This window comes from Piliocolobus tephrosceles, chromosome 20 (genome assembly GCF_002776525.5).
Source record: "Piliocolobus tephrosceles isolate RC106 chromosome 20, ASM277652v3, whole genome shotgun sequence".
Classification (NCBI taxonomy): Eukaryota; Metazoa; Chordata; class Mammalia; order Primates; family Cercopithecidae; genus Piliocolobus; species Piliocolobus tephrosceles.
Genome location: NC_045453.1, coordinates 25300729 through 25316196, shown reverse-complemented (window position 1 = coordinate 25316196; position 15468 = coordinate 25300729). Strand labels below are relative to the sequence as shown.

Sequence of the window (15468 nt, the reverse complement as noted above, 5' to 3'; positions counted from 1 at the left end):
ATAGAAATCATACGGAATGGGACAATTTAGGATCAGGCCCCAATTCTCCATGGTGCCAGAGGACATCCCTGTAGTACAGATACCTTAGTAATTTAATAGCAAGTAGTCCAGAAAAGCTTTTAAAAATCCATAAACTTATCTTAAGCAGGTAGAGACATTTGGGAATTTTTTTATAGGGCTTTTTCCCCATAGTAGTTAAGATTTATTTGCTAATTTATGAAACACACAGTAATAATAACTAACATGTTATTGAGTTCTTACTATGTACTAGGCACTTTACACACAAAGGTCATCTCATCCTCACCCCAGCCTTATGAGCAAGCATGACTATCTCATTCCTATTTTACACATGGCAGTTAAGTAATTTGCCCAGGGTCCCACAGCTGGTAAGACACAGTGCCAGGATTAAATCCAGGCAGTCTGGCTCCAGAGTCTGTCCTCCTTACTGGACACACAGCCTCTCTAGCTCACATTTACAGCACCTGCTACGTGTAAGCACAATGCAAAGGAGATGAGAACAAAAAGAAGAAAGAAGAAGGAAACCAAAGAAAAGAAAAGAGAGAGAGAGAAAGACAGAAAGAAAGAAAGAAAGAAAGAAAGAGAGAGAGAGAGAGAGAAAGAGAAAGAGAGAAAGAGAAAGGGAAAGAGAAAGAGAAAGAGAAAGAGAAAGGAAAGGAAAGGAAAGGAAAGGAAAGGAAAGGAAAGGAAAGGAAAGGAAAGGAAAGGAAAGGAAAGGAAAAAAGAAAAGAAAAGACATCCATGGCACCCAAATGAGTCTATAGTGCAGAAAAAGTACATGAAAATGCATGGTATATTATTTTTCTATTGCCATGTAACAAATTACCACCAATTTAGCAGCCTAACATAATGAGCTCTTCCCATTCATGAGCTCTCAGTTCAGTTGATCAGAAGCCCAAGGATGGCATGGCTGGGTTCCCTTCTCGGGATCTAACAAGACTGAAATCAAGGTGTCGGTCAAGCAGCATTCCTATCTGGAGGGTCTGGGGAAGGATCCATTTCCAAGCTCATACAAGTTATCAACAGAATTCAGTTCCTTACAGTTGTAGGACTGAAGTCCCCATTTTCTTGCTGGCTCACAACTCACAGAGGCCACCCACACTCCTTGCCATGTGACCCTGTCCATCTTCACAGCCAGCATTGGAGAATCTCCCTCATGCCAAACCACACTCATTCTTTGACTCTCTCTACAGGAAGAGCATGGTCTCCTGCAAGGGCTCACCTGATTAGGCCAGGCCCACCCAGAATAATCTGCTTATCCTAATGTCAACTAATTATGCATCATGATTACAATGGTAAAATCCCTTTTTCCATGGGCCTGGTATCTTGTCATAGTCACAGGTTCCTCCCACACTTACACAAGGGTAAGGGTCAGTGAAAGTCATCTTAGAATTCTGCCAAAACCTGGCAATGGTGGCATGACGCATTGATGTGAGATGGTCACAAAGCAGTGTGGAACTGACCCAAATGACCTTCTAATAAATTATATATATAACATATTACAGTGATATGTAATTATAATAATATATATTACATGGTATATGACATTTATATTATACTATATAATAATATTTATATAATACATAAAAAATATTTTATATGTGTATATTATATATAATATATACTTATGTATTGTATTAGTCCATTCTCATGCTGCTATAAGGACATACCCGAGACTGGGTAATTTATAAAGAAAAAGAGGTTTAATGGACTTACAGTCTCACGTGGCTGGGGAGGCCTCACAATCATGGCAGAAGGCGAAGGAGGCGCAAAGTCACATCTTACATGGTGGCAGGAAAGACAGCGTGTGCAGGGGAACTGCCCTTTATAAGACCGTGAGATCTCATGAGGCCTATTCAATATCACTAGAACAGCATGGGAAAAACCCACCCCCATGATTCAATTACTCCCCACTGGGTCCCTCCCACTACATACGGGGATTATGGGAGCTACAATTCAAGATGAGATTCGGGTGGGGACACAGCCAAACCTGGAGAAACTTGAGTTGCAAGTTTTCCATAGTGGTTAAAATTTATTTGTCAAAACTATATAAGTTTTATATTATATATAATATAAATGCCTATTTTATTATATACAATATAAATGTCTATATGACATATAGATATATGTATTAGAGAGATAGAAAGTCATTAATTAATCTTGCAAACCTGGAGTCAGACTATGGGGATACTCCTTGGGCTCAGTCTCTATTGCTCAAGTTGTTTACTTCCTCCAAACTTCGGAGAAGTTTCCTGCTCTGACGTCCAATAAGTGACAGTATATTTCTCATAAGGTTGCTATGAGAAGTAACAATTAAATCCATGTGGCTTCCTAGCACAGCACCTGGCAAGGAGCAGGCACTGGGTACTGTTAGCTATTAGAATTAATATTAGCATTGCTGTTAATATCTTTATTGCTATTCATATTTGAGTGAAATAAGCCTAGACTGAGGTCACAGCACAGATGAGAAAATTTCCATTGCTTGTGTGGTTTAACATGGATTCTGGGAGCAATAACCCTGGTCACTGATGCATCAACTCTGGAATAAATGCCAGTGGCCGCTGGCAAGAAAGGAACAAGAACATCCCATATTCCAGCTCCATTTACTAGATGGCTTATTGCTTTTATAGATCCTTCAGACAAGGGCACAAAGGCTTCCAGAGAGAAAAGCCTGAGATACTCTAATATGTATATGGACAGGAACATTTGTAAGATTCTTCAAAGCATATGGTCTCCAACCAAAGCAGACAAGCAATTGGAAACAGAGAAAGTTCTCCTCGCCTATCTATTTACGCTATAACAAGCTTCTCTTTTGCATTCACTTTAATTTAAACAACGTTGTATGTCAGGCTACTTCCTGCAAGTTGCAACTCATTTCAGCTCCTTTTGCATCATCACTCAAGAGAAGGCACTCATGGAGGCAAGGTGTGGGGCTTGTTTCATTATTGGGGACTGTGTCCTTCCCAGAAGCATCATCTTCTTTAACTGGTGAGGAGTGTTTTCTGATTTTTTCTAGAGCAGTGTCCTCCAAAGTGGAAAATAAGCAAAAAAAGGCATTAGACCTTCTATTTATACTTACTTCAAACTAAAAATAAAAAAGAAATTAAAGTGTGTTATATTTTAATACGCAGCTTGACACTTGCCTCACTCCCTCTGCGTCGGTTACATATGGTATTGCAGAAATTCTAAGAGAAGGTGAGAATTCCACAACTCAGAGGAACTGGGATGGGGGACACAATGGCATTCTTTTTTTTTTTTTTTTTAATTATACTTTTAGTTCTGGGATACGTGTGCAGAACGTGCAGGTTTGTTACATAGGTATACACGTGCCATGGTGGTTTGCTGCACCCATCAACCCATCATCTACATTAGGTATTTCTCCTAATGCTATGCTCCCCTAGCCCCCGACTGTTCCCCCCAACAGGCCCTGGTGTGTGATGTTACCCTCCTGTGTTCATGCGTTCTCATTGTTCAGCTCCCACTTATGAGTGAGAATGTGCAGTGTTTGGTTTTCTGTTCTTGTGTTAGTTTGCTGAGAATGATGGTTTCCAGTTTCATCCACATCCCTGCAAAGGACATGAACTCATCCTTTTCATGGCTGCATAGTATTCCATGGTGTATATGCACCACATTTTCTTTATCCAGTCTATCTTAGATGGGCATTTGGTTTGGTTCCAAGTCTTTGCTACTGTGAATAGTGCTGCAATAAACGTACATGTGCATGTGTCTTTATAGTAGAATGCAAATCAATAAACGTAATCCAAACAGAACCAATGACAGAAACCACATGATTATCTCAATAGATGCAGAAAAGACCTTCAATAAAATTCAACACCCCTTCATGCTGAAAACGCTCAATATTGATAGAACATATCTCAAAATAATGGGAGTTATTTTTGACAAACCCACAGCCAATATCATACCGAATGGGCAAAAGCTGGAAGCATTCCCTTTGAAAACCAGCACAAGACAAGGATGCCCTCTCTGTCCACTCCAATTTAACATAGTATTGGAAGTTCTGGCCAGGGCAATCAGACAACAGAAAGAAATAAAGGGTATTCACATAGGAAGAGAGGAAGTCAGATGGTCTCTGCAGATGTCAGTGGTGTTCTTACTGCCTCTAGCCTACTGAGGTTTCTTGCAATTTACACATGCCTGGTAGTGTGGATTCACAGACTGCATTATCTCCTCTTAACTATAGCAGCTCTCACAAAAAGGACTAGTGGCTTAAAGATTCCTACAAAGTAATCTGAATTGAAGGAATTATTAACAATGCAAGCATCTGCATGCAAGGAGAAAATGGCTGTAACTTCTCCCACCACTAATAGGAGCTTTTTATCAGTTATATTGTGATGTAAAAAAAAAAAAGATGATAAGCAACTAGGATCTGTCAAAACAAACAAAAAAGGAAGTTATCAAGCAGATTATGCAACATATAGATTTACATTTAAAACCGTGATCCGATATTTTCTGTACTAGAATATAGGTTCCAGAACATCAGGGATCTTGTGTTTTTTCAAGCTTTTTACTCATATTCTTAGCTTGGCACATAGGAGGCATTGCATAAATATCTATTAATAAATAACTTGGCTGGGCGCGGTGGCTCAAGCCTGTAATCCCAGCACTTTGGGAGGCCGAGACGGGCGGATCACGAGGTCAGGAGATTGAGACCATCCTGGCTAACACGGTGAAACCCCGTCTCTACTAAAAACTACAACAAACTAGCCGGGCGAGGTGGTGGCGCCTGTAGTCCCAGCTACCCGGGAGGCTGAGGCAGGAGAATGGCATGAACCCGGGAGGCGGAGCTTGCAGTGAGCTGAGATCCGGCCACAGCACTCCAACCTGGGTGACAGAGCAAGACTCCGTCTCAAAAAATAAATAAATAAATAAATAAATAAATAAATAAATAACTTAATCTGTAATGATGAGGCTTACATTTTTCAGAGATAGCCTCAATCATCTCTCCCCTTCCATAGGCTGGCTTACAATGTGATCTTGCTATTCCCTCATCAAGAAGTATAGTCTAGGCCTGGCGCGGTGGCTCATGCCTGTAATCCCAGCACTTTGGGAGGCTGAGGTGGGCAGATCACCAGGCCAACACAGTGAAACCCCATCTCTACTAAAAATACAAAAATTAGCTGGGCGTGGTGGCAGGCGCCTGTAATCCCAGCTACTTGAGAGGCTGAGGCAGGAGAATTTCTTGAACCTAGGAGTCAGAGGTTGTAGTGAGCCAAGATCGCACCACTGCACTCCAGCCTGGCGACAGAGTGAGACTCCGTCAAAAAAAAAAAAAAAAGGAGGAGGAGAAGTATAGTCTAATTCCCAGCCCTTGAGCCAAGGCAGGCTTATGACAGCTTTGATGGATAGATTACGGCAGAGGGAATGCTACGTGACTTCCAAGGCTGTCAGGAAAAGCCACACAGCTTTCCCCTCTGGTTTCTCCTGAGACGCTTATTCTGGAGGGAGCAAGATCTGCTATTCAAGAAGTCCAGCTACACTGAGACCATCGTGGTGAAAGGGGCACATGAACACTCTGACCAACAGCCCCAGTGAAGGTCCCAAAGCTGCCAGCCATGGCAATGGCACAACTTGGACATCCTTCAAATGACTGTAGCCTCAGCTCCATCCAGTATCAGACTGTACTACACAAGGACCTGCAAGTGAGAACCAGTCAGCTGAGCCCTTTCCTAATTCCTGACCCAGAAATCATGAGCAAAACAAACTTGCGAGTTTAAATCACTAAATTTGGGGATCATTTGTTACGTGTTACTAGATAACTAAAACAATAAACCTCCTCCCAAATATATGTTATGGCTTAATATTTTTTATTTCTTTTCTTTTCTTTTTTTATTTTTTTGAGACAGAGTCTCACTCTGTTGCCAGGCTGGAGTGCAGTGGCGCGATCTCGGGTCTGTAACCTCCACCTCACAGGTTCAAGCGATTCTCCTGCCTCAGCATCCCAAGTAGCTGGGATTACAGGCACCCGCCACCAGGCCCAGCTAATTTTTGTATTTTTAGTAGAGACGGGGTTTCACCATGTTAGCCAGGATGGTCTTGATCTCCTGACCTCATGATCCACCTACCTCAGCCTCCTAAAGTGCTGGAATTACAGGTGTGAGCCACCACACCTGGCCTATTTTTTATTTTTATTTTTTGATGGAGTTTTGCTCTGTCGCCCAGGCTGGAGTACAATGACACCATCTTGGCTCACTGCAACCTCCTCCTCCCAGGTTCAAGCAATTCTCATGCCTCGGCTTCCAAGTAGCTGGGATTACAGGCACCCACTACCAACCCTGGCTAATTTTTTGTATTTTTAGTAGAGACAGGGTTTCACCATGTTGACCAGGCTGTTCTCGAACTCCCAACCTCAGGTGATCCGCCCGCCTCGGACTCCCAAAGTGCTGGGGTTACAGGTGTGAGCCACCGTGCCCAGCCATGGCTTAAGATATTTTTTAATAATACTATAAAGCCATCACAAGTCATGAAACATGTAAAACTAAGCATGCAGTTCATTTCTAATACTAATTTTATTTAGTGAGAGCAATGATATTTTGGTACTATTCACAAACAGAATAATTAGATTACAAGTAATTTCAGTTTTATCTTATCAATTTGTAATAGACCTAATGTTTGTGTCCACCCAAAATCCACATATTGAAATTCTAATCCCCAAAGTGATAATGGGTTGGTGCTTGCGGCTTTTGCCATTACTTTTAATGGTAATGCCAATGGCACAACTAGCACATCCTTCAGATGACTGCAGTCTCAGCTACAGCCAATTGGTTTTAATGGCAAAACCACAAATACTTTTGCACCAACCTAATATTAGGAGGTGGGGCCTTTAGTGGGTAATCGGGTCATGAGAGTGGGATCCTCATGAATCCTATTCCCTCATCAAGAATTGTAGTCTGGCTGGGCGCAGTGGCTCACGCCTGTAATCCCAGCACTTTGGGAGGCCGAGGTGGGCGGATCACCTGAGGTCAGGAGTTCAAGACCAGACTGACCAACATGATGAAACTGTCTCTACTAAAAATACAAAAAGTAGCCAGGCATGGTGGCAGGCACCTGTAATCCCAGCTACTTGAGAGGCTGAGGCAGGAGAATCACTTGAACCCGGGAGGTGGAGGTTGCAGTGAGCTGAGATCATGCCACTGCGCTCCAGCCTGGGCAAGAAGAGCAAAACTCTGTCTTAAAAAAAAAGAAAAAAAAAAAAGTGTAGTCTGATTCCCCGGCCCTTAAGGCAAGGCAGGCTTATAGCTGCTTTGATGGATTGATCCTATTCATGAGGATTCCACTCTCATGACCCAGTTACCCACTAAAGACCCCTTTTGTCATGTGAGGATACAATGGAAAGTCAGTAACCTGCAGCCTGGAAGAGGACCGTCACCAGAACCTAACAATGCTGGCACCCTGATTTCGGACTGCCAGCCTCCAGAACAATGAGAAATATATGTTTGTCGTTTAAACCATCCAGTCCATGGTATTTTTGCTACAATGGCTCAAACTGAGATACCATTTAAAATTATAACTGCTTATGTATGCTTTCTGGTGGACATAAGATATCAATACTTCAGTGCAAGTATATAATTTATAAATAAGTACACAAATATTGGGAATGCATGTTTAAAATATTTCAAAGTGAAGTGAAGGATTATATTGCTAGATTGGAAAATGAAGAAAATAAATCAAACCTCTCCCAGCGTCCTGCACAACATTTCAGGAGGTTCTTGGACTTTTGTCATCCAGACCTGGCCTCACTTTAATGAATCCCATCTTGGGTATCTAGCAGGCAATATGCACAGTGCTTGTGTGCCGTCTATGCTTGTAGTTGCCAGACCTCTTGGATTCATCCCTGTTCTGCTTCTCACTCCCTCTGCACATTTAGGCAAATTACTCTAACCTTCTCCTCCACCCTTTTTCTTGAGACAAGATGGAGTACAGTGATGTGATCACAGCTCATCGCAGGCTCGACTTCCCAAGCTCCAGTGATTCTCCCACCTCAGCCTCACAAGTAGCTGAGACTACAGGTGTGCGCCATCACACTCAGCTAATTTATTTTATTTTATTGCTATTATTATTATCATTATTATTAGAGAGAGGGGTCTCAATAGGTTTCCCAGGCTGGCCTCAAACTCCTGGGCTTAAGTGATCCTCCCACCTCAGCCCCACAAAGTGCTGGGATTAGAGGCGTGAGCCATCACACCTATCCTCTAATTTTTTTCTGAGCCTCAGTTTCCTAATCTATAGAAGCCGACTTATAAGACTAGATAGCTCACAGGGTTATTGTGAAGATCAAAGGAAAAACTTTCAGTAAAGAACCTGTTCAGCATTGTATGTGTATAGCAGACTCAGCACAGGTAGTCAACACTCAATAAACATCATCTGCATCTTCATCCTCATTATTACGAGGGGCAACCTCCGAAAGAACACAGGAAAGGCATGTAAAATGGGGCCATAGAGCAGATTCTGAGTGACGGTCCTAAGGACTCAAATGAGGAAGATGCTCAGTGTTATAAAGAGAAAAAAGAATAAAAATCATGAAACTACCACAGTATCATGTGCCAAAAAATTCTGAGATAGCAGTGATTTGGAGAAATACACTGGTGAGAATGTGAAGTTCTGTAAACTTTCTGGAAAGTAATCATCTGTGTTCATTTAAATTAAAATTATACATACCCTTTGACTCAGAGATCAGACCTTTGGAAATATATCCCAAAGCAACAGTGTACAAGAATATGTTAAAAAATGATGTGTGTATGTGTGTTTAGGTACATAGGCATAGTCACATACATGCGTATACATGCATGCATTTGTGTCTGGTTATAATACCATAGAAAAATGACTACAAGGTTATGCACTAAGCTGTTAAAATTAGTTACTTTAAGAGAGATGGAGATGGAGAGGAATAGACCAAAAAAATTCCTTATGCACTAAATTGCTACCCTTGCTATAAATCACTGGTATTTATTTATTTTTAAATAAAGAAACTAGAGAACTTGGAACTTCACTGTTTATCTTAGATAAAGCTACATGTAAAGCACATCCTTCCTTTTCCTGAAGAGGAGTTTCTGGTCTTTAAAAGATGAAGTTCCAAATGGCGGATCCTCGTACTTTTGACCACTGAGGATGGATGGTGCAAGTGTAGGAGAAAAGGAGATGGGAGAGAGAGGAAAACCAGGCAAAAAGTCAAAATCTTGGAATTTTGCATTTCACAGTCACGTAAAATAAACCAAACAGGCAAAAAGCGATTATTAGAACTTTTCTTACTTAAAGTGTCTCCTATTATACTTCCCAAATTATAACCATATTTGTGATTGGCCAAGTACATATATTCTAGTATGTAAAAAAAGAAAATACACCATTTAGATAGACTCAGGATATTTTTTAAGTACCTACCAACTGTCAGTCACCCTCCAGTTGCTTTCAAATATCAATTTCATCTCCAGAACATTCCAGTGGTTGAGTCAGCAAGCACTCCCCATCATTGGCACTTTAGTTTGAAATACCATCATGAGCCACTCCAGTTTCTGAGGGAGATTGTTCTGGAGTACAGGGGATTTGGCCTAAAGGAGATGTTTTATTTGGGATTGTTTTGGCAGCAGGTGTCAACATCTAATTTAATCTGATTTTAGCAAAAAAAGGGCCTTTATTGTCTTACCTATTGTGGAATTTTTTGCAATAAGCCTACCTCCCAGGGCCAGATCCGGCCATTCCAAGATTTCATCAAGATTCTTTCTCTAATTTTCATCTCTGCTTACCTCAATGCGGGCTTTATTATCTGGGTGACTCTCCCTTCACAGTAACAGCATCCAACAGGCATTCTATGCACTTTGTAGCCCTAGTGAAAAGATGTCTTCTTGTTCCCCATAAAGTCCATTCAATTACCTTGTCACATCTGCAACCAAGGGGGAGGAGTCAAATCTATTCACTCTTTGGATTGGGATGAGGGAGGCATGGTTCCTCAAAAGGAAATTAAAGATGTTACTATCAGAAGAAGGTCTGGACTTGGGGTAAGCAAAGCAACATATGTCCGTTTCAGGGAATAACAAGAAGTGATTTGGGTCATGGTGTCCTGCAGACTCCCAGGAACCCTTCTGTAGCACAAAGCCTGCCATGTGATGAACATGGCTGTGAGTGAGAAATCAGGGAGGCCCAGAAGGTCACACGAGGATAATGGAAAGAGCTGGCCTGCTGATTCAAAGTCTGTGTTTGGAATCCCCTGATGAATCCTATACTCTTTAGAGTTCGAGAACCTTGGGATCTGAGCTCTGTTTAAAAAAAAAAAAAAAAGGGATACCCCTGCTATACCTGCCCACAAACCTATAGACTTGAGAAGGACAAAAAGGTGGGGCTTATGAACATGGGCTCTGACAACAAACCAGGGCCATCTCCCTCCTTCCCTACCTGCCACCCATTAGCTTGTGATGTGTGGAAGTGATTTAACTTTCCTGCGTTTCATTTTCTCATCAGGAAAATGCAGCCTATTGCCAACTACATGAACTTCTGGCCAGCATTAGTGTTTTCTTCAAGAGTTCCATAAAGGAGCAGCCAAGAGGGTAGGGAACGGAACCCCATGTTTAGGAGGAGTTTGCTCTCCTGCTTACCAATGAGGTGAATTTGCTCTGAAATTGTTTCCTCGCCTGGGAAGAAGTAAAGTTAATGATAGCACCTGCCTTCTACAATTTTCTGTAGGATTAACATCACAGGTGTTCTGCACTGTGCCGGCAGATAGCAAGCACTCAACATATGGCTGGTGCTGGGGCTCTCACTTGGATACAAGTCTCGTGAGCTCAAGGTTTTGTGTCTGTCTTAGCTGAGCTGTAACTTAGAACAGTGCCTGGCATATAATGGATGTCCAACAGATATTTGTCAGAGAAACTGTTGAATGCTTGTCATCAGTTCAGTATCACCTCAACTCAGCCTTCTCTTCTACAACTTCTCCTACTTCCCAAATTTTCTGATTCAGATGTTATATTCAGTGCATAGTTATCAAGCACCTATTTTGTTGCAGGCACTCATCTACACTCTGGGAACGGAGCTGTGACTAAGACATGCAAAGCAGTTACTCTTGGGAGTTCATATTCTTCTAGAGAGAGGGAGGGGGGTTGTATATTCGGTGGGGATAAGGTCTAAGAAAGAAATAAAGTGCAGTGATGACAAGGAGTTGAGGGGTGGGAAGTCAAAAATATGTGATCTGGGAAGCTTCGAACAAGATGGCTTTTGAGCTCACTCCCAAAAGACGCAAGGAGCCAGCCATGAAAAGGACTAGTAGGAGGGAATTCGAGGTGGAATTCCTGAGGTGGCATTATGGATTGAATTGTGTCCCCAAAAAGATATGCTGAAGTGATAACTAATACCTGTAAATACGGCCTTATTTGGAAAGAGAGCCTTAGCAAATATAGTGAAGTTGAGTTCTACTCAATTCAGGTGGGCCCTAATCCAATGATTAATGTCTTCATGAGAAGAGGAGAAGAGATGTAGGGAGGCAGAGATGGGGACAAAGCACCCGCAAGCCCAGGAATGCCAGGAATTGCCAACAACGTCAGGAACTCAGAGAAGGAAATGGAATACTCCCCTAGAGCCTTCGGAGGGGATACGGCCATGCAGGCACCTTGATTCAGACTCCAAGCCTCCAGAACTATGGGAGAATAGATTTCTGCTGTTTTTCACCACCTGGTTTGTGGGGCTTTGTTATGGCAACTCCCAGAAACTAATTCAAGTGGAAATAAGCTTGACATGTTCAAGGGACAGAAAGGAAGATCGCTGACAGTGGACTGCAGGGGAGAGAGTCAAGAAATAAGGGCAGAGAGTTAGGAAGAGGTGAACTCAGCAGAACCTGGTGGGCCATGGTGTAAACACCACCCGCTGCTCAGCCTGCAAGGGAAGCCAGGGGAGGAGCTCACTGGGGGAAGGACATGATTTACATTTTTCAGAATCACTTGGGCACCTATACGATGGGGGCACATAGCAAAACAGAGGGACCGGTTAGCCTGGAGACAGTCATTGCTAAGGGCACGGGGTGGCTTTTATTACCCTGTCAGTAGCATCCTTTAGATACTGAAAGGAAGGACCATCGACTGAGTTAAGTGAGTCTGGAAGCACCTTTCAACCCAGGAGTTGCTCAAGGAAGAAGGGTGGATGCTCATTTTGTGTGTGTGCCTCCAGATCTTTCCACCTCAAACCACAATCTGCCATCTTTCTCCCATTCTAAATTCACTAATGTTCCAGAAGTGAAGCACATATTTTCTGCGGAAGTGGATAGGTGCATACATCTGCACGTAGGCATTTGCACATGGCTGTAAACTAACGGCTCATACTTAAGGAAGAAGCAAGTACCATACATACATTCCTGCTGTGTATGGTCAGCCTGTGTTTTCTCTTTCTTTTTCTAAGCATGAAAATGCTGCATTTTGTATTTTTCCCTCACTGTGATCATTCTGTTTTTGTGACTGTGTATTAGTTACCCTGGCAACGTGGTAGACTTGAATTTGATTGGCCAGGTTGTCAGGTTCATTGTGAGAGCCAGGGGCCCATTTTTGAGCGCTAGACCTGTGCATGTTTACCGCAGCTACACAGACAAGCTTGGTCAGGAAAACCTGATTGAGGAGAACTTCTGCATCCCCTCTGTCTGCCAGAGGGACCCTTCCAGCACCTGCTGTGTGAATGTCCCTTGCATTGCTTTTGAAAAGATGCAAGACCTCATCTCTATCTTTGAAATGTCTGTCAGAAAATGTGCTTAGCATTGGTATGTTCAGACCATGGTGCAGAATATATTTATTTATAATGAGAAATTAATTCTCAAAGAAGCTTAGGGAGAATGGTCTAATTGCTGGACCATGGGATTAGAACCTGTTACACAGATTTAATTCAGACTTGCTGTGCATTATTGAGTAAGTCACAAACTCAGCCAAATGCTTCGTTTTCTGTAAATAAATTCCATTCATAAAGAAAGAGCTTCATCTTAAGAATGAAGTTCTAAGAGCACTGAAGTTTTAAACTGGGATAATGTTGTAGTCTCGTTCTTCCAACAATATTGAATCATTTATTTAATCAATTTACCAGATACCTGGTTTACTGATTAAAGTCAGCTTCTATTCATTTACCAATTACCTAGGAAAAAAACAAACTCCCATCTATGGCTGAAAATCTTTATTAGCCAATGAATAAATAAATCCAAAAAAAGTAAAGTTAGATACAGACCAATGCCTTAAAAAGTAATAACTGCGTTTTTCTTATTTGCTCAAATTCCTAAGTAGCCGTCCCTGGCTCACTTCCTGCAATCCTTTTGTTTTCAAAGAAAGCATATCATCGATGCCTGGATCTATCACACTCTCTGTACTTGAACATATTATATCTAACTGTGCTATATAACCAGAATAGTCTTAATATAGATGTAAAAGTCATTGGCAAGCAGTCATTTTCACCTGGGTTAAGTGTTACAGTATGTTCAACTCCAGTAAAGCTAACATTTATGATGTCCAATTCAAAGAAGAAGAAGAAAAAAAGTCTGAAGGGAAAAGAGACAAGAAGCACATTCCAAATATCCTTCCAAAAAAGATGATTGCACAGTAATAATTAATTCCTCTGCTAAAGTTACTAGGGAAAAACGTGAACCATCTAAAACTCAGACCTCCCCCAACCTCCCCATTCAGGAAAAAAAAAAAATGCCTTGTTAATTGTGCACAGGGCGACAAGAGAATCAGAGAATAATAGGAAACTAACTCCTTCAGGGTTGAGCTGATAAACCAAATTAATATTAGCTTTCGAACATCACATGCTTTCTGAAAGACCTGGTGTGGTTGGATTTTGTTAGTGAAACTTGTTTGCAAGACTATCAGTAGTGCATTCAGATTAAGCGTTGTTTCTAAATCTGCCAATTTGCTTGCACATGGCCCAATGACACAGCCTTAGATTTGTGTAAGGAGTGTTAACTTGTTAAGCATAAATATTTTAAATATATTTTTTTTAGTCTGCCTTTACTGTCTAACACTTTGGGAATCCCCCAAAATGGAAGTGGCAGCACCCTTGACCCTTGAGAGGCCTGCTTGCTCTCAGATTTGTGTGCAAGGAAGATTCTTCCAGAAATAACCCTCTTTTTTTTTTTTTTTTTGAGACGGAGTCGCGCTCTGTCGCCCTGGCTGGAGTGCAGTGGGACAATCTCAGCTCACTGCAAGCTCCACCTCCCGGGTCCACGCCATTCTCCTGCTTCAGCCTCCCAGGTAGTTGGGACTACAGGTGCCTGCCACCACGCCTGTCTAATTTTTTGTATTTTTAGTTTCACCGTGTCAGACAGGATGGTCTCGATCTCTTGACCTCGTGATCCACCCGCCTTGGCCTCCCAAAGTGTGGGGATTACAGGCATGAGCCCCCGCACCCGGCCCTGGAAATAACCCTCTCTTGACCAGGAGGCACTTGGTCAGAGGCTTCTGCGGTGAGCTCTGGCTTGAGGCTGCTGGTTCCTGCTGGTCTTGTGCCCTACCTGCTTGGAAGCCACCCTCTCCGGCCTCTCCCTTCCTAGAACTCCGAGCCACAGACAAGTGCCCAGAACATTACCCTGAGATTTTCAAAGAAGACGGAGAAGAATAAGAAAATGAAAAAATGCAAATAAAAGTCTGTGGAGATGGAATTAATTAGCAGGAAAAAATAATACGAAGGCCAAGGAGGGGAGAGAGGGTGAGAAACAACAAAAACTCATTTAGAGCCAACAGAGATCATCTGAGGGAAAGCAAAGAATGGAACCCAAATGAAAGGTTCTGTGAAGTCTAGGGAAAAGACTTGGGGATGTGCACGGAGATAAAAGGACGCAGTGATTAATAAAACAGAGGGGAAAATGAAAATGCAACACAAAACCCTCCGGTTCTACATACAAGCCAAGGTACATATGCCAGTAAAAGCAGGGAAATGGGGAACAAAGGATGTCATAGCAACCTCAACGAGCCCTGTTGTGCTACCGACTGCAGCACTCATGGACGTCCATCAGGAAGCCTCCAATACCCAAACCAGGTACTCACGAGGGGAGGGCTGTGGCCCCCAGCCAGGGGAATCTGAGCCCCTGCAAAGCACTCTTGTCTCACTTTCTTCCTTCCTCCCTCCCAAAAATCCAAACCAGTTCTGCGCCAAGCCTCTTTCTTCTTTTTCCCGCAGCTGTTTTCCTGAAATGCAGGAAAACAAACCTGGACCAAGCATCCTGATGCTTTCACACCCCCCAAATTATGCTTCCCAAGTTGTTTCAACCCTGAGTAATGCGGTAGCATTCCCTTGTGCTCTCAGAAAACTCCCTGCTCCTTTAAAACAAAGACAATGATAATAACAAAAGAAAAACGAATAAATGTGTTTTGCTTGCTGTTGCAAAATCAGGCATCCCACCGTTCGAATTCATTTGGGGATGTGGACATCCAATGGGATATATAGCTCATTTACCTGTGCCTAATTCAAAGAGAAATGCTCATT

The 15468-nt window shown here is 42.3% G+C and overlaps 1 long non-coding RNA gene across 1 annotated transcript in view; it reads right to left on the bottom strand.

The window, feature by feature from the left end:
- The window catches only part of LOC111520999, a 32467-nt gene extending 21526 nt beyond the window's left edge, over positions 1 to 10941 (bottom strand). The window contains exons 1-2 of the long non-coding RNA XR_002724825.1: positions 10623 to 10941; positions 9777 to 9913 (exon numbers count right to left, since the gene is read on the bottom strand). This is a non-coding gene — a long non-coding RNA (uncharacterized LOC111520999). The remainder of the gene's footprint in view (positions 1 to 9776; positions 9914 to 10622) is intronic.
- Positions 10942 to 15468: the final 4527 nt, after the last annotated feature.